The following is a 21,251-nucleotide window of genomic DNA, read 5'->3' on the forward strand; positions in this document are numbered from 1 at the left end:
TCACGAAATGCTGTCACACTGCGACGATTCGCTGTCGTCGGTCGCGTTGACGGTGCTGTCGGCTTAATGTGACTGAATGCCTCTTTGCGACACAGTCTTCTGACTACTCGGCCGATCAGCGGCGTTTTTGTCATGTTCTCTAGTGTGCGCCGGTGTCGGGGCGGCCTAGTGTGAGGGAGCTTTAAAGAATAACTTCTCACCAGTCCGCGCCAACTACCTTCTAGTTCTCCCCTCAGCAATGCATCCAGAGGTGCATCACGCCCTACATGACGATTTGACCACTGGGCATACGTCTGGACTCCCAGACGCTATCGAGGATACAGGGAAAGTATTACCGACCGTGCCTGGCCACCAACGTTGCCCGTCACGCCAAGACATGCCCAGGCTACAGCGACGCAAGACACCACTGACAAGGCCAGCAGGATTACCACAGCCGATCTAGCCTCCTTGCCGACCATTTCAGCAGATGAAGATGGATTCATTGGGATCCTTTCCGACATGAACATCTAGAGATAAGTGGATCATCGTGGCTACCGACTACCTCACCCGCTACGCCGAAACTAAAGCATTGCCTGAAAGCAGTGCGGCGAATTTTCTAAATCGCTCGTCGAGGATATTCTGCTGCGATATGGTGCCCCAGAAGTCTTCTTCACCGACAGAGGTACGGCCTTGACAGCAGAGCCAACCCAAGCCATTCTGCCATTCAGCCAGGCGAGCCTCAGGAGGACAACTACTTACCACCCGCAGATGAATGGTCCTATGGAGCGGCTGAACAAGGCCCTTGCCTTCATGTTAGCGATGTACGTTGACGTCCAGCACAAGACTTGGGATGCCGTGCTTCCGTACGCAACCTTATCTTATAACACGGCAGTGCAAGAAACAAAGCAGACCACGTCGTTCAAGTTGGTTTAAAGAAGAAACCAGCCAACGACTCTCGACACAATGCTGCCACACGTTACCGACGAAGAGAATCTCGACCACGCCGCCTATCTCCGACGCTCCGAAGAAGCCCGACAGCTCTCCCGCCGTTGCACTTGGTTTTCTGAGCACAAGTTCACGCAACGAAGTGTTAAATTTATAACTCCCAGTTTTGAACCTGCATCATTCCTCACTGTCAAAGCGTGGCAATATCAATTTTTTAACCCTTATCATGTCTTTAAGAGCTCCTTAACAGCTTCATTTCCTACAAATAAAGACCTTTCTCTACGATGCGGGTGACGCTTCCAATGATTATGATTTAATAATAATAATTTTATTAGCATGCAGTGCCTCCTGAATTGTTGCACGCATTTTCCCCGGAAGTCCTGACTCGGTTACATAACAAAGTGAGGCTAACTTTTTCTAGTTTAGTCAGTGTGCAGTAATCACACACAATTCAGCACAACGTCCCGAAGAACAAGAGCATTACAACAATTTGATAGCACAGGTAATGTATGAAGACAAACTACCATAGCTAATGTATGAAGAGAAAGTACAAAGTTTGGTCTGAACTACTTGAAGGTCAGCGGACTAGACCCAGGGCTTTAAGGAAACTACTTTGTTAGTGTATACAGGGTGTCCCACGTAACGTGAGCCATACATTAAAGTATGCAAATGCCAGGTGGACTGACCCAACGTAATGATGTCTGGCGTCGCTTGGAGATATGCGGATTAATCGTTTAATTAACCGCCTAATTAGATAGTTAGACAAAATAAACGATCAGCTTCTGAAATATAAATAGATGAAAAGTGTCAATCAAAAAATTGCAGAGCAACATGAAAAACTCTCAATGCGCGCTACATCAAAGTGTTTTTCCGAGCGTGAAAGAAGCCCCCAAATACAGGCAAAATTGCCGCGTGACTGGCCGCTCGAGGAATTGCGCAAGTTGACGTATAATAGCGTTGGTTTCTACACGAACAGAGGGCCGGAGTAAGGCGTGATCACTTTTCGGAGGCGGGAACATAACCCGGCACGAGCAGTCGAAATGGCAGAGCCCGCGTACATCTTCCACAAACACTGACAACAAGTTCGACAACAAGCTTCTTTCTCAGAAAAAAATGTTTGTCTCGCCTCGCGAACCGCCGTCCCCTCGCCCGCACGAACACCGACATGACCCAGGGCACTCGGAAGTCTCGCTACTACTCGACTCATCGCGCTGCGACTTTTCTCCTGGCGACCAAGTTCTTGGACTCCTGTGCGTGTTCCCGGCTTATGCAAAAAAATTCTTACTCGGATTATTCCGCCTTAAACAGTGACTCAGCATACATCTGCTAATTACCGCGTCTCGCCCCTTAGAACGCCGTCCTATCACCGTTGCCGTGGGATAGAGACAGCGCATGTCTCTCGTTTAAAACCATATACTCGACGCATTTCATAATTCTCCCGCGCGGCCGGGCGGGCGCTTCCGCACCGACAGGGAACTGACGTGAGCGCAACACGTGCCTGAGCTTCAACTTCTTCAGCTCTACATATCAGCCATTGTACATCTTTCTCATCTGTATATATAAGCATCAGCTACACAGCTTGAACTTCGTGGTGGCAGCACCACGAGCTCTGTTGGAATAAAACGGGACGGTATATATATATATATATATATATATATATATATATATATATATATATTCATTTCTGTATTCCTGCGCGTTTTACTTCAGAAGCACAAGTTTTACACTCAAGACGTAAATACTGTATTGCGCGCAGGACTAATTCATATGAGTGGACGCAACGTGATACATTGTTTTTCACACACAGCAAGTGCGCAGAGTTGAGATAATTCTGTCCAACTAAGCTGAACAATTGAAATGGCAATTACAAAATGGGGAAAGGTATAAAAGTGCCTCTGCCTGTGGTTTTCAAACATATGGTAGGCGATATTTAATGTGGTTGTTGAGTAAACTTATGTTAATAGAAAAATCTAGAGCTCCTACGAAAACCACACGATCATTATATAGCGAGTGGATACTTCGACAGCGGCTATCGCAGTCGCTCGACAAAGATTCCACTTGCGATTTGTCTTCATTAGCTGAGTTCGGCCATGTCACGAGTGGCGACATATTTGCGAGAAGTTCTGTCCAGAATAATTTTACTGCAGCTGTTATTGCGACACTGTCTGATTTCTGAGATGCAAAGGACCAGGGCCGTCAGCCTGCCAACAAGCAAAAAGAAGCAAACGTGCCTCTCTCCAGAGTTCGATGTAGCAGCTACAAATCGTGGGGTTAACAAGCTGAACAAGCGAACGGGATGTCCTATTGGATCATCCAGCATGCTACACCTTCAAATGGTAAGTGATAGTGCAACTACAGCTAGATAGAAGATCATCGGTGAAATACTTTAAGGTCACAGTCTGCAGGCATAAGCCCTCTATGTCGGCAGTGACTGCAGGCAAAGCGAACAGAAAGGTTCAGACTAAAGCACTGAGCAGGCAGATTATGCTGGTAGAAGTGCAAATTTTGTTAGCATTTACCGAAAGGCCGACGGAAGGAAAGAACGGCACGAACCACAGAACAATTGACTAAGGTTGATCTACAAAGTGCCGACTAATTTTCCATTGGATCACCCTGCAGGAAGTAGTGAAGGGACCACGGCTGGTCAATGCGGACGAATTGCAAGCAGAATTTTTTATGTGATTCGGCCAGCCGAAAATTCACTTCTCACAAAATATTTACTGTACTTTGTTGTTCAGAGAGTTGCATGTTTTCTTTACGTGTATGTGACGTTTTATTAGAACAGGCAAATTTGTTAGGAATGAAACGAAAACTTCCAGTTCACATCTATAACGTGCCCAAGCATCGAATCTGCACAAACAGACTCAGTGCTTGGGCACCAGCAAAACCACACAGGTTTGGTTCCAGTTGTGCAAGCTGCTTATAACCCGCTCCCCCTCTCCATAATATGAAGCATTTTACTTCGCATACACCGACGTCCACATGTAGAAAATGACTGCTACCCCAAATGTACATTCACGACAGCAGCGCAATCAGGTGCGCTCCCATTTCTCAATACATGCTACTTTGAAGGCGGTTCCTAGCTATCCCCACCGAAATAAGTATATTTGAAAGGGCAGGGAGCACTTTAGAAGCAAACTAGATTTTTGGGGACAAAAATAAGCCGTTTTCATGAAATTTCTACATCGAGTTCCATGAGAAATGTCTACCGGAAACGCTTATGCACGGTTCACTTCAAAGCACAAGCACATCACACAAAACAATCACATTTAAGCCTCCCACAATTACGACACATCGCTGATATCACGATTTGTATCTCCCTGAACAAACTTTGTAAAATCAAATAACCGAACACTCGAACACGATACGATCTGCACGGGCTCACAATCACCGCGGCGCATAGTAGCAGGCAAAGCAGTTCCCACGGAATGACAAATGACAGTGATAACGAGGCAATAAAACCTAATGCTACTAATCATATCATCATTTCTGCAACTTGTAGAGGACGGCCGTTCACCAATAACGCAAACATTGACGGACACTCTTCGATACGATGAAGCGCGTACGCTGAACATATCCAAGTAGCGTACGCCGCGTGCGGCAATAGCACAATTATATTTTCAACACGGCGCCTAATGAATATGTATCATGCTTAGAAAGGCTTTCATTGTAACGGCCTTATTCACACACACTTGATGCACTCTGTATGCCTATGTTAGCAATCGTAGGCACTGATGATGTGAAGAAGGGCACACCGGCTAGCTGCCTTCGATGAGTATCTCCGGGGGTGCTGGATAAGTCTTGTAATGATCACAAAAATGACGAAAATGTTTACAGTCACTAAAGAGGATGCCGGTGAAACCCTGCGCGCTCATGGGAACTTAATTGAATTTGTCATTATCATTCCAATGCGTTGTTGATTCCTGTTAGTTGTTTTCTCTTTACTAGTTCTCTTATTCTCTTTGTTAGGTTGCCTAGAAATTGCCACTTGTTCTGCGTGATTTTTGGGACGTTAGAACGAAGGTGCCAACTGTATGAAGAGCATTAAGACAAACACGCCGGTTCACTGAATGAATTTGTTTTATCTTCACATAGCGCGTGTCGCGTAGACCTCACATTTTATCGTCAGATGGATGCAAATCTTCTGACCCCACTGCGTCATTTAGTTGCCGCGTTGGTAGGTGTGGGTCCACGGATATTACAATGGCCTTGTGATCTGTGAAGTAGTATCCGACGTACGTGATATCCTTTATGTAATTTTCATTGTGGAATGCCAAGTCGATGGACGTTCCTCGAATCGTTGACGCCACTTCTTTAAACGCGGCAAGGTCTAGACCTAGAACCGCTTCCATGTGCTTGAGCAATGCTGCATTTGTCTGAAGGTTTTGAATGAAACCATCTACCATAAACATTGGGCGTTGGCGGATGTCGGGGGGCGTGTTTCGGACGATGACGTTGCGCGCTCCTTTTTCTGACAAATTGGGTGTGCGAAGTAGGCGCAGACGACAGTGAAACCTGTCGACAATCGTACCGCATTGATTTCGCCAATGTCGAATTGACCGTTCAGATCCACGAGTGTTGCGTGTACTGTGTTTTTAACGTAAATGGCTACGCCTGCTGCACTGTTGTCATGACGTCGTGCGCCACACACGCAACAATACCCAGACAACTCTCAGGGATCTGCTGGTTCGATGCTTGTTGATGCCAAGCACAGAATATGTGGTTGTGGTCCATTATGTTGATGTAATGCTTCATGTCTCGTCGATGTTTTGGCAGAGCTCGCACGTTAACGCATGTCTCTAGCATGCGTGCTCGACTTGCCACTTCACTACAGGTCTTGGTAATGGGTTGTAGACGATGTTTGTTCAACCTTAGAGACTCGTTGGTCAATGCTCTGTTACGATTTTCGTTGCCATGATAGGATTTGAAGCCTCACAGCAAAGGTCGTGGGTTCGAGTGCCTTATTTAGTTCACTCCTAATTACCCATACATTAACTGACTTTGCCTTATATAATACTGAGGATGGTGGGTTCGACTCTGGAACTTCACAATGTCACTTGGAATGCAACTTGGAGATATGGCTATTTCGCGCATATCTCCAAGTGGATTCGACTCCCGCCAGAGGCCAAGAGTTCAACGCCCACCAAAGGTCGTATATTTGACTCTCGACGTTCGCGATGGAAATTAGAATCCAACTTTGAAATATGGCCAGTTCGCCCATGTCTCCAAATGGGTTCGAATCTACCTTCAAGATGTCAACTAAAATTCAACTTGGAGATATGGCTGTTTCACCCATATTTCCAAGTGGATTCGACGCCTATCAAAAGGTTGATGGTTCAACTGCCACAGAAGTAGTGGGTTCGACTCTCGACCTTCAATATGTCACTTGGAATGCAACTTGGAGATATGGCTGGTTGACTCATCTGTCCAAATGGGTTCGACGTCCACCAAATTTTGTGGGTTCGAATCTCTACAATTTTATTGCAATGAATTTTTTTGCCATAACGTCAAACGGCAGAAAGCCGGACATAGGATTATAGGCGAAAGCAGTCTAAGGCTTTCGCCTTAGACGGCTTAGCTTAGGTGCAGTCGAGACCTCACGCCCCGCTTCTCTAAGAGCAGAGCCCTGTTTATAGTGAAGGCGTCTCACCGCTGCCATATTGGATCAGCCAATTAGAGATGAGCAGATGTGCAGTTACCGCAAAGCGTAAAAGATTCACGAATGTTTTTCGAGACCTCCGCACGACCGACTGGACAGAATAGAACGTGTGCAGAAGGTGTGCGATTCGCGCGTGAGTCGGCCCTGATCACCGCATCACTGATCTCCCTCTGGGCTTCAACTCTAGGAAACACAGCCACCTTTCTCTAGATTGACGCTACGTACTCGCATGTCTGCTTTGCTTCGCCGTCGACGCTCATCATTGAAGCCGAAGTCAGTGACGTCAAGAAGTCGAAGTAACCTCCCTCTGTTCTTTCTTTAGACGCACCAACTGCGCGGCAGCTAAGCATGCACAGTCACCTTGCTTTAGCCGAGGAAAAAGATAACTAGCGTTGTTTGAATGCGCTGCCGCTACATAGCAAAATTCTTCCACTCCTACAACTATGATGCGAAGTCGCGACGAAATTACTCGATGCCGCAAGTCTCTGACACGGGACATCGGCCCAACGCCGGCGGGAGCTTACAAAGCCACTTTCGCGCTCTCGATGGCCGACGAATATCATATGATGATGTCAAGTCTAGATTTGCAAGCGGCCATTGACGGATGTCCCATGACCGCACTTGTAGAAACTGGCATTTATTGCTCAGTGATGAGCAGACAGTTTGTGGGGCAGTTGAGCAAGGTCACCAGTGTGTGGGATGGCTGAGAAATCCACACAGTAGTCGAGCGGAGAGAGAGAGAGAGAGAGAGAGAGAGACGATGCACTATTTTCCGCAGCACATGAGAAGCACGGCCCCACACATTAGGGACTGGAAGGGGCAATTAGAGAGAAAAGAAAAAAGAGAAGTACACTGAAATCGCAGCATTCACGACTGCAGCGCCAAGAAAGAGGGGAACTAGATGCTAGGCGCCCGCCTGTGCCCTCCAAGAGCCCTCTAAAGTCGACAGAAACATGTCATTTGGAGGTGACAGGCCGAAGCCACCCTTAGACTCTGGGAATGAACATCCGCAACCATGCTCTTGAGATGTGTTCCTCTGCATACACTTTCCGAGTGACCACAAGGCACGACGGATTGCCATATAGTGAAAGTTCATTGCTTTATCGGCAGGTAGAGTAGCATGTTGAGGGTGGCCCCAGTTTGAAACATCATCAGGACCAAGTCACCATGCTGCTCAATGCGGATCTTGTGCAACGTATATGCAGGTCAAGAACGCCATCGGGTGCGTTTTAACCATTGAGTTTGAGGTGGGCCGTCTTCATCAAGGCTGAGCAAATGTTCTTATAACTTCAATGCGAACCACAAGTGCTTCGACATGTGTACCATGGTGGCGTTTCTGGAAGACGCCGAAACAAATATTTCTTTGGCCCTCTCACAGTCATCCTACGAAGCAACCTTGAAGGTAGATTACAGTCACAACTTCGACCTCAGCCCTGCTTTGACGAAGCACAGGCAAAAGAACCTACTCATACTTCTTCACAAGTATTCCGAGCGCTCCTTAGAGGTATCGAGTTTCAGTCACAGACTGATTTAAGAACATCGTATTACCATGGGCAATGTGTGCGACAAGTCCCACCGAACCCGCCGCGCGAGGGTCACGCTAAGATGCCTCAGTATACGTGAGATGCCAATATCCAAATGGAGAGTATTTATTTATTATACCTCAAGTGTGTTCGATAGTGATGCGCTCTAGAACTGAAGTAATTCATTTATTACAAGTTCTAAAAGTGCAGAACTGGGACGCGCCTGGTGCGTGGTGTTCAGTGAAACGAGCGTCCCAACTACACAACAGCTCACGCGCCTCCGATTCTCGAGCCACTTGAGCCCCGTGCGTTGCCCTCTGCATCTACCTATGCCAATGACGCATGACATCCGTAATCCATCTTCGAGACGGGACGCCGTTGTTTGTCTTGGGCCAAAGAGGGCACCTGTAACAAATGTGTACCAACGATGTTCATGCCGTGGAATGCGTTCCCTTTGTCTATGGTTGTCGTGGAAAGCTGGGTGGACGTCACAAAGAATGCGTATTATTAGCGTGCCACAGCTCATCCAATACGCAACTGCATGTATGCAGGAAGTACTAACATCGCAGCACCGGCAGCATGGAGGGCGCGTTTCCACCGCGTCGTGTCATTCGAAAGGTGAGTAGCCGTGCTTGCTAACCACACACGTGTTGTGCGTGCTTCTCGTGTGGGCACAAAGTGCCTTGCGAACGTAGAAAAGAGAACCCCCATGACAACAGTGAAACCTATGCTGATGCTTGCTGAACGGCGGGAGTCCGAATTTATTTACGCAAATTTGTTGCCTTATAGCGAAATTGAAAACATCGATAAGCGTTTTATTCCGATGAGAAAGATTACACTAGGAAATATTCGTGTTCATCATGCGCACCTGTGCTGAGCTCCCGCTTTTCTATTGAAGTTGCATGATAAAAGAATATCACAGTCTTATTGTGACACAGCTATAGGTTAACACAGAATTCATTTTTTTAGTGGTGATGCCGTGGCCCACAACAATGTCCACATATTAGAGGACCCCCCCCCCCCCCCCCCAGAAATCCATGGAACCTGTGGTCATGGCTGCAGCAGCATGTCGTTTAACCTGGATGGTCACGCTCATGTACGTATTGAGTGTACGTCTTCCAAGTAGTAGGATCTCGGTATCATTCATGCATAAGTTTTTTGACCTTATACTTAACGCATCTTACTAAGTAGGCTTAATATTTATCAAACTTTATACCACTTGCTGGCTATTTGTGTTCGCAAACATTGTGCACGCATCATTGTGTTCTATATAAAACTATACCTAAGAAGTCCTAACGTTTAGTATTTTTTCTGGCATCAATCGCTGGGCCTTAAGTTAAATTTTATTTCGGCTTAGTACACAGTATAGTTCTCTTTTTATGTTAGTTTTATTGGTTTGAAACTGTTTCCTATGCTGTAGCATTTATTTCTGTATTTGTCGTACTGCTTATGCTACACGCATGTGCAGTTTTTGTCCATATAAGAATTCGAAGCGTTGTGCCAAATATGCCACAGGTCTAAGCATTCAGCGTGCATACCATTGTTTAAGATTATAATTTTGAAAATTTTCTGTCTTGTTCTCAGAATACCTGTCACTGGCAAATACACATTTGATGAGCTCGTATTTCTTGGAATAGGAAGGCCAGTACACATTGTGCTGCGTTTACTTCCGTAGTGAGGTGTTTTATGGTAAGCGTGCTGTGTTTTCTATCCCTTTCTTTATATTCCTTGAAACCTGCCCACAGCAGTTGTGAGCCTGTGTCTACTGCAGCCATGTTGAAGCTAGTTTGCAGCACGGAGGCAGAAATATTTAGGAGGGGAAACTCCGCTGTTTGCGGCGACCAGAAAAGGTCACAAGCCCGCGGAGCCGTTATTGGGATGGCGGCGCCTGGCGGCCTGGAAAGAAATTACTGCCGTTGAGAGCGCGCCGGAGCCGCCAGCCCAGGCGCTGCATTTTTCTTTCCGCTGCGGCTTGTACGACGCGCCGCGTGGCGCCGCCACTTTATACGGCCCCGTCGGCGCATACAACAATTGTGACCTTATCTGGTCGCCCGCGCTCGCTCGCGCTGACGGGAGTTTCACCTCCTAAATGTCTTACTCCGTGGTTTGCACACACTATAGCCTGCCAACAGATACCAACCACTCTTTTTCTCGGCTAACAACTGACTTTTCATGTTGATGGAAGGATTAAAAAAATAGCACTGGGTGTGCGCTTGTATTATGTACAATTTAATTTTTGAGGGAAGGCAGAAGTTGCAATACAAATGCATAAAATCACTACCATTATGGTTACATGACGAAGAGGAACACTGTAAACACATCGACAGCAGTCGCCATGCTGATTTAGTCAATTTTTTTATGCAAGTATTGTTTATCATGCTTTTATACAGTTGTTATTCAACTTGTGCCTTGCCTCTGAAAGAAGCGCTTTGGTGTAAGCGATAAAGAACACCTGACATGGCGTGGTGTATTTCTCGTTTGAAATGTATGCCATCATACTCGACGTTAGCACAGGCACGACATAGTAGACTTATAATGTACGAGAGCTATGCTGGTGGCTGACGCAATTATTATATAACGACTGGTACTCGGATGTCTCGGGGATACATTGAGTTGCCTGTACGCGAGCGCTTCTGCTATGCTCTTTTCCAGGCCCAGTAATAAGGTAGTGAGAAGATTTTCCAATTCACGCTAGCAATCCAAGGACACTGCTGATCTTTGTCGAGTGGAAACCGATACCGCCGAAGTAGTTCACAACATGTACACACGCCACAGCTGATCCACGTTGCAGGTTTGTAAAGCCAAGATCAATTTCTGCGCACTGTGTTTACTGCTGCACCAAAAGGCCACACAGTGGTTCCTCAACAACTTTGTGTGAACCGACGTCTCGTAAATGTTTCGCAGAACTAGCTGTAACGTCTCCACATCGTTCTGCAGCAAGTGATATAGTGCGTATCTCTGTGGTTTATTGCCAGGTCTCGTTAATTTTCTGACCTTTCTACGATGCAGGATACACGTACACTCACTTCACGAGTACGACCCCCAACCTCAAGAATATCGTCTCCTTAATGATAAGTAGCGAGATTAAATGAAAGGAAAATATCACAACCGTACCCAGACGGATAATATGTTTTCCTTCCATTTACCTCCTCCTGCGTTCAAGTAAACGTGGATATGCTCAATTAATGTTTTCGTGCACATTCTTTCGTTGAGAAATGTCGGACACGCAGCATATGTACGGGCCCACGCACATATTGTAAAAAGGCTGCACCTTCGCTTGATATATATATATTGGTGGCGAGGAGTTACGGAGTCGCCATCTGTCGGAAGCGCGTAGTAGTAGTATGAAGGATCACGCGGAGCGCTCCTTTTCGCTTACGGCGCTCAATAAAAACACCACGCGGCAGCCCTCCTGTACATTTATGTAGGTACTCTCAAAACGAGGGAAGTATTTGACTGTCGGTATAATAATCTTGGGCAAACTGAAAGCGCAGAATCGTTTACAGACGAAAATCTCTCTTTACCGAATACGTGCAGTGAACTCCACTGCGCGAACCGGCTATTTGCGTGAAAGGTAGGCAAACGCTGTGAGCAAACTAGGTGAATTATGTTCTTATAGTAGGCTGTCTATAACCAAATAGGGCATAAAAGAATGAAGCCTCAATGCAGCGATAGCACGGGTTCGCCGCGACCGACTTCGCGTCTGCATGCATGTCTGCGCAGAATGTTTCGTTTTCGCTGTGAGCGCGTTTTCGCACCATGTCGGGAGCTTTAGGCCGCAGAATATGAGCATTTGACAGTACACTAGCAACCCCATTGTTGCGTGGACGCGATCAGAACTGTTCAAACATAATTTCGTTATAGAGATTTCGACGCCTACGGCGACTGTGAAGTGCCGTTGCCACAATTTAATCTTTTTTGTCTTATAAATTCTTGAACATATCAATATTATCTCTGAAGTTGCGTCGCACTGTATGTTTATCGGTATTCTCAGCGTGAGATTTCCCTCTATTTCTTTTACGTAATCAAGTGCATTAATTCATAACGCAAACGGGACCATATACCATGCCTTTTTTTTAATGTGCGTCTTATCGCTCTCTTGCCGTTCCAGTGAACTTGCTACTATTTAGCATCAACAAGTTCATGGACCTAACCGTCTTGACATTAGCGGGGCAGCGGGTGTGGGCGAGCGTCTCAGTGGGCGTTTTCTGCTACTCACCGAACATCTGCGCAGTCCCGGCGCCGTAGCACAAATCGTATGTGTTTGCTGGATACCCAAGTTGTAGCCGATGGCTGTCTGCCGGTTCTAAGTTTCACCAGCCAAGCTTCACACAGCTCCTTGGCCTGCGGCTACGTGTGAATAAAACTGACACCGGGCTCCGTTGCGTACGTCCGGCACTGCGGCACCGAGCAGTATCCTACCATTCTGCACGCCTCCAAAGGCAGCCACTACCTATTATAGTACTTTCAAATGTTGTCAAGCAGACACCCAACGCTGTAAAGACTCACCACTTAATCAGAACCGCGGAGCAGGTGGGACTTTAAACTTTCGTTTTTAGCTCGCTTCGGCGCTTCCGAAGCAGCCGACGCAGCCGCGGTGTCCACCTGATCCGTCATGCCACGTTACGCCGACGGTGGCGCCAGCTTTTCTAGTGGTGGAGCTCGCCCTCAATACAGGGTGTCCCAGCTAACTTGGACCAAGATTTTAAAATACCCAAGAGCTCTAGAGAAATCGTACCGACTGCATAGTAGCCATAGTCGTATCTACTTTAATCACGAAGTATTATTGAATTAATTACTTTTAATTAGTGAACTTTTTAATTATTGCATGAATCACAAACATATCAATTGCAAAGTTGTGAGGCACGTTAAATAACCTCTGAACGAAGCATTTATATCGTACTGAAGTGATCCTGGTTGTTTATTCCAAGAAAGAAAGAAAGCCCGCGAAATATGCGAAGTACGAAATAGATGCGCACACGCACGCCGCTACTCAAGCGCCTACAAGCAATCATTAAAAGATATACGGCTGCATTCTCTTATCGTCCCATCATACAAGGCTCCACAATGCTTATCAACGCTTCAGTGGCGTGTTCTCTTGAGGCCACGACCATCACATATCGTGAAGCCCTGTATCGAGCTGCCGCCGATAGTAAAGGAGTGTATCCGTGGCTATTCGCTTGGGAGCGCTTGAGTAGCGGCACGCCAGCGTCTATCTATTTCGTATTTTGGATGTTTTGCGCGCTTTCGTTTTTTCTCAGAAAAAACAACGAGGCAAAGCTGAGCACTGAACAAATGCTTGATTCGGAGGTTATTTAAGGTGCCCAACAGCTTTGTAACTGATATGTTTGCGATTCAAGCAATAATTAAAAAAGTTCACTAGGTAAAAGTAATTAAGTCATACTTCATGATTAAAGAAATGCTGGCCGTAAATACGTACGACTATGGCTACTATGCAGTCGGTACGATTTCTCTAGAGCTCTTGGGTATCTTTAAACTCTTGGTCAAAATTAGCTGGGACACCCTGTATATATATACGGTCAGGCGCAGGTAACATCTTTAAATAAAGTCTGACTGCCATCTGGAGACAACAGACAATGTTACCACAGGTCGTGGTTAATCTTGGTATAGGAATGCTAGTAACGCCAGCATTTTAATGCATAAGCTCATTAGACGCTCATTAGGAAGACATGTGACAACACAAGAAAACTGCTCTTGTGCGCACATTACGAAGCCATCTCATGCTCACAAGAAAAATATTCAAGTGTTAATCAGAATGATGGTGGCCAATATGTTTTAGAATGACATTAGGAATAGAGCAGAAAATTCCAAAGACACACATGAGAAAGTCAAATGGCTGTGATGTCAAAATTCATCAGACTTTCATGTGAAACTAGTCTCATAATTTCTTAAAGGCAGTGCAAATTATTTATGAAAAATTATGCATTTCGATGGCCGTTATATAGGAGAGTGATTCATAGTCCGATCATTCATCGATCATTCATAGATGCAGAGATTATTCAATTCTTCAGCTGCATGTTGAAAAACAAAAGAGTGCTGAAGATCTTTTTTATTTGCACACTGTTGATCAATCGCATTTCAATGGCTGTGACGGGAAATGCAGTGAGTTGGTCAGATAAAGTTGTTGCCCGCAGGGAGAACATGGAAGAATTGTTGATAAGGGCAAATGCGTGTAATCTCACGGCGAGAGGCTAAGCGTGGTAAAATTAATTGATTTTTAGTACCGTTATACTAGTGTTATCAATCTACATGCAAAAGAAGAATCTACTTGTGCGGTTTGGGAACTCATTCAGATATGCTTGTTAGGTTAACCTGGGGCGTGATCGGATATGATTGTTCGAAACGCGCGTTCACTTTGCGTTCAGTTTCGCTTCAAGTGATTGGCCTATGCGAAACTGAACGCAAAGTGAACGCGCGTTTTGAACAGTGATCTCCGATCGTGCCACTGATGCGGAACAACGACAGCGCTAGCGTACTCTAATTTTGGGCGTATGAAAGTAGTGTAGGCGAGGTCTTTAACAAAAAAGGAGGAGGAGAAGGAGGAGAAATATACATAAAGACAGGGAGGTTAGCCAGTTGACAATAGAGGTTGCTAGGGCAACACTCTAAAAGAGTTACACGATTTGGGATGTATATTTGCCACACAACAATAATTGTCATCTGTCTTGCTTGTGCTTCCTTTCTCGAAAATGCTGTTCTCGTTACTTTCCTGTCGAGAATGCTCTGTCATGCTGATAACGCGCATGCCGTTTCTGACTTGGAAGTACTGGGCTCGCAGCGTAAAAGAAAAGAAATGCGGGCAGAACAGATGACAATTATTGTTGTGTGGCAATTATACACGCCAAAGGGCGTGACTGTTTTTAGAGTGGGCTAGGGTGCATGTATCCAAGTGCTTTACTAGCTGAATTTATGATCTGTCATATGCAAAGTTCATGCTAAATCAGAAGAAAAGCGAATGTAAAGGTAGTTCATAGAGTTCGCTGGTAATATAGACCCATCATAGAGGCGATAGGTGGGAGTTGCGTATTTACGGCAGCGGTGAAAGAAATGAGGACAGTCTTTCTAAGATTAGGTGACGTGGGGAATTTGTCGCACAAAACTTGTAATTCAAGTGTAACATGGTATGGTGCCAACATCAGATGTTTTAGGCATTCGGCGGTGTAATACAGAGCCGTAAGCAGAAAGTTTTGTGTTAAAAGAGAGGTTAAGATCCGTAATATTGCCGTCAGCATTGCGATAACAAAAAGATAACCGCCACATCCCAACTGCGTTTCAAAGAGCCGCCACACCGCAAGCGTCAAGCAAAGCTCTGCAAGGCAACGCTGGGCCGTTGCTGACAGACCGGCGGCTCATGCGCGAGAATCGGAGGAGGAGGAGGAAGTAAACTTTATTGCCCTAGAAAGAGTAATTCAGCGGTGGGGCCGGATGTCTTCATCTTCTATTGGTTGATGCCGATCTCCGGCCTGCATGGTTGGCGCCCCTATTCCACTGGACCACTGAGCGTGGCTGCTCGTCGGGCATGATCCACCAGCCTCCGTTGGAGGCTAGGGTCGCCGCTGGAGAGCACGCTCTCCCACTGCTCCGCACTCGGATTTTCCTTTTTGTGGAATGCCTTATTCGTATTGCACCCCCATGTGATGTGATAAAGTGTGGGTATTGCGCCACACCACGGGCATGTGTCCCTGTATTGACCTGGGAACATTTTGCATAGCTTATGTAAATTTGGGAAAGTTCCTGTCTGCAGCTTTCGTCAGTAAACTGCCTGTTCTTGAGTGAGTATATTGTGAAGCGGGGGATATTTGATCCTCGTCCCTCTATGGTAATTTAGTATGTAAGAGTACGTTGGGATCACTGTCATGAAGTCCTAAGGATCTCTGTTTAGGTCCGCTCGGGTTGTATGCTCGCGAGCGATCCTATCTACCCTTTGGTTGCCCTCAATCTCAGTATGCCCCGGTAGCCAAAAGATGGTGTGTCTAATGCGGTTATTCTGTGAGCCAGCGCGGAGGAAGATTTGGAGCGCTTTTAGACCGATTCTGCCGTTAATGTAGTTGTCGGACCCCTGGCACGCGACAGGAGGCGAAAAGGAGGAGAACGACGTTCGAAGAAGCGAAGCTCGAGGGACGTTTTTGTGTAGTGCACAGTCGGTTTTTGTTGACGGGCACAGGTTCGCCCAGAATAAACTGGTTTTCATAGGAACGGCTGTCGTAACTGCTGGGTACATATCTGGCGGAGGTGCGGGGTATGATTCCAAGCCCCACACATTCCAGGGAAGGTAGCCCGGATCCCCGAAGTTTGGAGCCAACGGAATTAACGTCTGTCCACCAACGCACGAGCCGCCGCATGCGAGGGGAGGCCCCCGAGCTTGTTCCTCTCCTCTCGCCGATTCACCCAGGGCAGCGGTGGCAGTCAGCCTAGGTACCAGTGCAATGGCTACTCAAGTAACCCCTCCTCACGCCGTCGTTGACCCACCCCGGATGCCAGAATCCTTTCACGTAGACACTTTCGAGGATGCCGAGGACTGGCTCGAAAACTTCGAGCGTGTGGGCAGGTGTAACGGTTGGGATGAAACAAAGAAACTCCAGTATGTATACGATCGCGCTGGCGGCATCTGCACGCACGTGGTTTCAAAACCACGAAGCGTCGTTATCATCGTGGAACGACTTCCGACGAGAGCTGCTTGCTACATACCCGAGCATCGACAGCAGAGAGAGGGCAGAAGCCACTCTTCAGGCGAGGAACCAGCGGAACAACGAAAGTGTGACCATGCACATTGAAGACATGGCCCACCTCTTCCGCAGAGTTGACCCAAACAGGGCTGAGGACTAGAAATTGCGGCACCTAATGCGCGTTGTGAAACAGGAGCTCATCGCTGGCCTGGTCCGTAATCCGCCCCGCAGTGTAGCCGAATTTCGATCAGAGGCAACGAAGATGGAGAAGACGCTGCAGCAGTGTGCGAGGCAGTACAACAGAGATGTAAGCGTCGCATCATTTGACGTTGGGTCAGACGCCCTCCCCAACAACATGGACATACTACGTGAAATGGTGAGGTCCTTAGTAAGGGAACAGCTGCAGAAACTGCAGCTGGCCCGAAGCCTTCTTACGGTGTCCTCACTTGCCGATGTCATACGCGAAGAACTCCGGCAAGTGATTTGTGAGCCAGAGCCTCAGGTACGGCCGCGCGCAAAACCAGAGCGTCAGCCGCGGATATCGTACGCCCAGGATTTACGTGAGGACCTGGGACGCACCGACATTGGACGAACGGCTACAATACCGCAGGTACTTCCTCGCAAACTGCCGCCCATGGCAGAAGGCAGACCACGTAAAAGCGATGTATGGCGCACCGCAGACTGCTACCACTGTGGAGAGGCTGGTCACCTATACTGGGAATGTCAGTATCGCCGAGTAGTGCTGCGTGTTTTCTTTGTGAATGCGCCTTGCCCTCGGAACCGTGAGCGCCCTACGAAATTGAAGCATCTTTATCTACGCGTCAAGCTATTCGGAACTCCCAGCAACATGAACCTCGATAGGCAGCGCCTATGCGTTATATGTCGCCCAGTCCGCGTCCCTCTTCCATTCCACCGAGGCGTCGCTCACAAAGTGCGTGACGTGTAAGCTAGAGCCAACGACCTCTGGAGGCAAGGTCGCTGACGCCCGGAACACCGAAAGCCGTCCATCGACAATCCGGCAAGACGTCGGCAGTGACGAAACGACGAACAGGTGCAGTGATGACGCCGTTACTTCTGAATTGCGCGTCATCATCGACGACTTCGAAGTGAGTGCGTTGATAGACACTGGGGCGGACTATTCAGTTATTAGCAGTCTACTCGCCAGAAAATTGAAAAAAGGTATTTACGCATTCGACCAGATCTCCAATACCTACAGCGAGGGGACACTAGTTGACCCCGTAGGAATGTTCACAGCAAGAATAGGAATTAGAGGCTTTACATACGTCAGCAGCTTGATTGTTCTCCCTGAGTGTTCCCGTGATCTGATACCGGGGATGGACTTTTTGCAAACGAATGGCGCCATTCTCGACTTGCAAGAATCACGTGTGTTGTTTTCTACAGAAAATGCTGTTACCATTTCTGATACAGAACAGCCCCATATTTCCTTTCTCCGTATTGTGAATGAACGCGTGACGATGCCGGCACGGTGCAGTGTGACTGTCGTTGTAAGGAGCAGCGTATTTCGTGACTATGAGGGACTTGCAGACGGAGATATCGGGCTGCTACTGGAAAAGCAAATATGCGTGGCAAGAGGCCTAGTTCACCTGCGTAACGGATGTGCGGATGTCCTCTTGGCTAATTTTGGCAATGAGGCACAACACGTGGCGAAGGGAACAGCCATAGCGTCTCTTCATGACTATGTACAACTTGCGGATGTGGCAACCCTCGATGCAGCATCACCATTTTCTGTCACTTTAGACGGTGTCCTTGCCTCTATCGACATTGACCGAGAGCTGTTATCAACACAAAGAGATAAGATTGTGAGCTTGGTCACAGGGTTTGCTGAATGCTTTTCGACTTCATCGAAAGTCCGTCGTACTGCCTTCGCAAAACACCGCATTGTGGTTGAAGAACCTGCAAGACCAGTGCGCGAACAACCGTACCGAGTGGCTCCAAAAGAAAGAGAAGCGATAAGAAGTCAAGTAGAGGAAATGCTCAAGAACGATGTAATACAGCCATCCAATAGCCTGCGGGCATCTCCGGTAGTCCTGGTCAAAAAGAAGGATAAAACCCTACGATGTTGTGTTGATTGCAGAAAACACAACCTCGTCACGAAGCGGGATATTTATGCAATCCCGCGCATCGACGACACCTTTGACAAACTACGCAATGCTTACTTCTCTTCTTGGGACTTCAAAAGCGGATACTGGCAGATAGAAGTGGACCAGCGAGACCGCGAAAAAACGGCAATTGTGACACCGGATTGTCTATACGAGTTTAAGGTGCTTCCATCTGGCTTGTGTTCTGCGCCCACCGCCTTCCAGCGGATGATGGACACTGTTCGTCTCCGGACTGAAATGGCAGTCATTCCACATCTTGATGATGTGGTGGTCTTCTCCACTACATTCGAGCAGCACGTGCAGCGACTGAGAGCAGTTCTGGATGCTATTCGCACGGCGGGATTGACCATAAAACCCGAAAAATGGCACTTCGGCTTTCGCGAGCTGCTCTTTCTCAGACACATTGAAAGTGCTGGAGGCGTCCGCCCAGATCTTGAGAAGATCACTGCAGTAGAAATGTTCCCGAAGCCAAGAGACAAAAAAGCTATTAGACGTTTCCTGGGACTGTGTGCCTACTACAGGCGTTTCGTAGAAAATTTTTCTAAAATTGCGGAACCACTGACGCGACTGACAAAATAAGATGTCCCTTTTGTGATGCAGGAAGAACAAGAAGACGCCTTCTCTGAGCTATGAAGTCGCTTGCAGAGTCCTCCTATACCTGCGCATTTTGATGAAAATGCCGAAATCGACATCCACACCGACGCGAGTAACGTTGGTCTTGGTGCCATACTTATTCAGTGGCCGAATGGAGAAGAAAAAGTCATTCGTACGCAAGCCGAACCTTATCGAAAGACGCAGAAAAGGAATGCCTGGTGGTTATATGGGCCATCCGTAAGTTACGGCTACACTTATATGGCAGACTGTTTCGAGCCATCAGCGACCACCATTCATTGTGCTGGCTGGCGAACATCAAGGACCCTTCTGGAAGACTCGCTAGATGGAGTTTGCTTCTACAAGAGTATGACATCGCGGTCGTTTACAAGTCCGGTCTCAAGAACAATGATGCTTGCTTATCACGCGCACCAATCGAAGCTACGTCAAATGAATACGAGCAAGATTTCCCATTTCTTGGGGCTGTCAGTACGACGGAAATGGCTCATCATCAGCGTACTGATCCGGAATTACTCCTGCTCATCGAGTACCTAAAGGGTCTACAAGTGAAAGTGCCTCGAGTTTTCGCTCGTCGATTGTGTTCGTATTTCCTCCGCAACAACGTCCTCTACAAACGGAGCTTCGAGCACCGTGGTGAGACTTTTCTACTTCTCCTACCATCATCGCTGCGAGCTGAGATCTTAGAAGCTTGTCAGGGTGATCCTGCAGCTGGCCACTTAAGCGTTAGTAGGACTCTGGCGAGATTCCGCCAAAAATACTACTGGCCGAAGTTGATGAATTCAGTGCAGCACTATGTCAAATCGTGCCGAAATTGTCAAAGACGCAAAACACCGCCACTCAAACCGGCAGGTTTTCTGGAACCAATACAGCCACCAGCAGTGCCATCTGAACAAACAGGAGTGGATTTACTTGGATCATTTCCCGTTTGAACCTCAGGAAAGCGGCGGATTGTGGTAGCAACCGATTATCTGACCCGGTATGCTGAGACATCGTCTCTTGAAAAAGGAACCGCCATTGAAGTGGCTCAGTTTTTTGTCACACACATGGTGTTACGACATGGCGCATCTAAGGTACTAATAACAGACAAAGGAACAGCTTGTATGGCCCGTTTGATGCTGTCTGTTATGAAACTAACACATACTGCTCATAGAAAAACCACAGAGTACCCTCCGCAAACAAAAGACCTGATTGAACGGGTCAGTAGAACGCTCGCTGACATGATCTCAATCTACGCGGGCATCGAGCACCGGACATGGGACAGTATTGTACCATATGCTACCTTTGCATATAATACTGCAGTACAAGAGACGACACATTTCACGCCATTTGAACTTGTTTACGGTCGGACAGTAACAACGACACGAGACGCGATGTTACCTGTAAACAACAGCAGCGAAGACGACCTCAACGTTAGTAAGTACATAGAAAGGGCAGAAGAAGCATGGCGGTTGCCAAGGCACCGTATCACACAACAGCAATACGTCGACGCAAACCAATACAACCTAGGGCGAAGAGAGGTACAGTACAACCCCGGAGAGAAAGTGTGGGTATGGACGCCTATACGTACGCCCGATCTTTCGGAGAAGTTACTGCGCCGTTATTTTTGCCCCTACAGAGTACTTCGCCGGCTAAGTCCCTTGAATTACGAGGTAACTACTGAAGGCCAAGTCTGCTACACACAACGCAGGACTCGTCCAGAGATCGTACAGGTAGTACGAATGAAGCC

This window comes from Dermacentor variabilis, chromosome 4 (genome assembly GCF_050947875.1).
Source record: "Dermacentor variabilis isolate Ectoservices chromosome 4, ASM5094787v1, whole genome shotgun sequence".
Classification (NCBI taxonomy): domain Eukaryota; kingdom Metazoa; phylum Arthropoda; class Arachnida; order Ixodida; family Ixodidae; genus Dermacentor; species Dermacentor variabilis.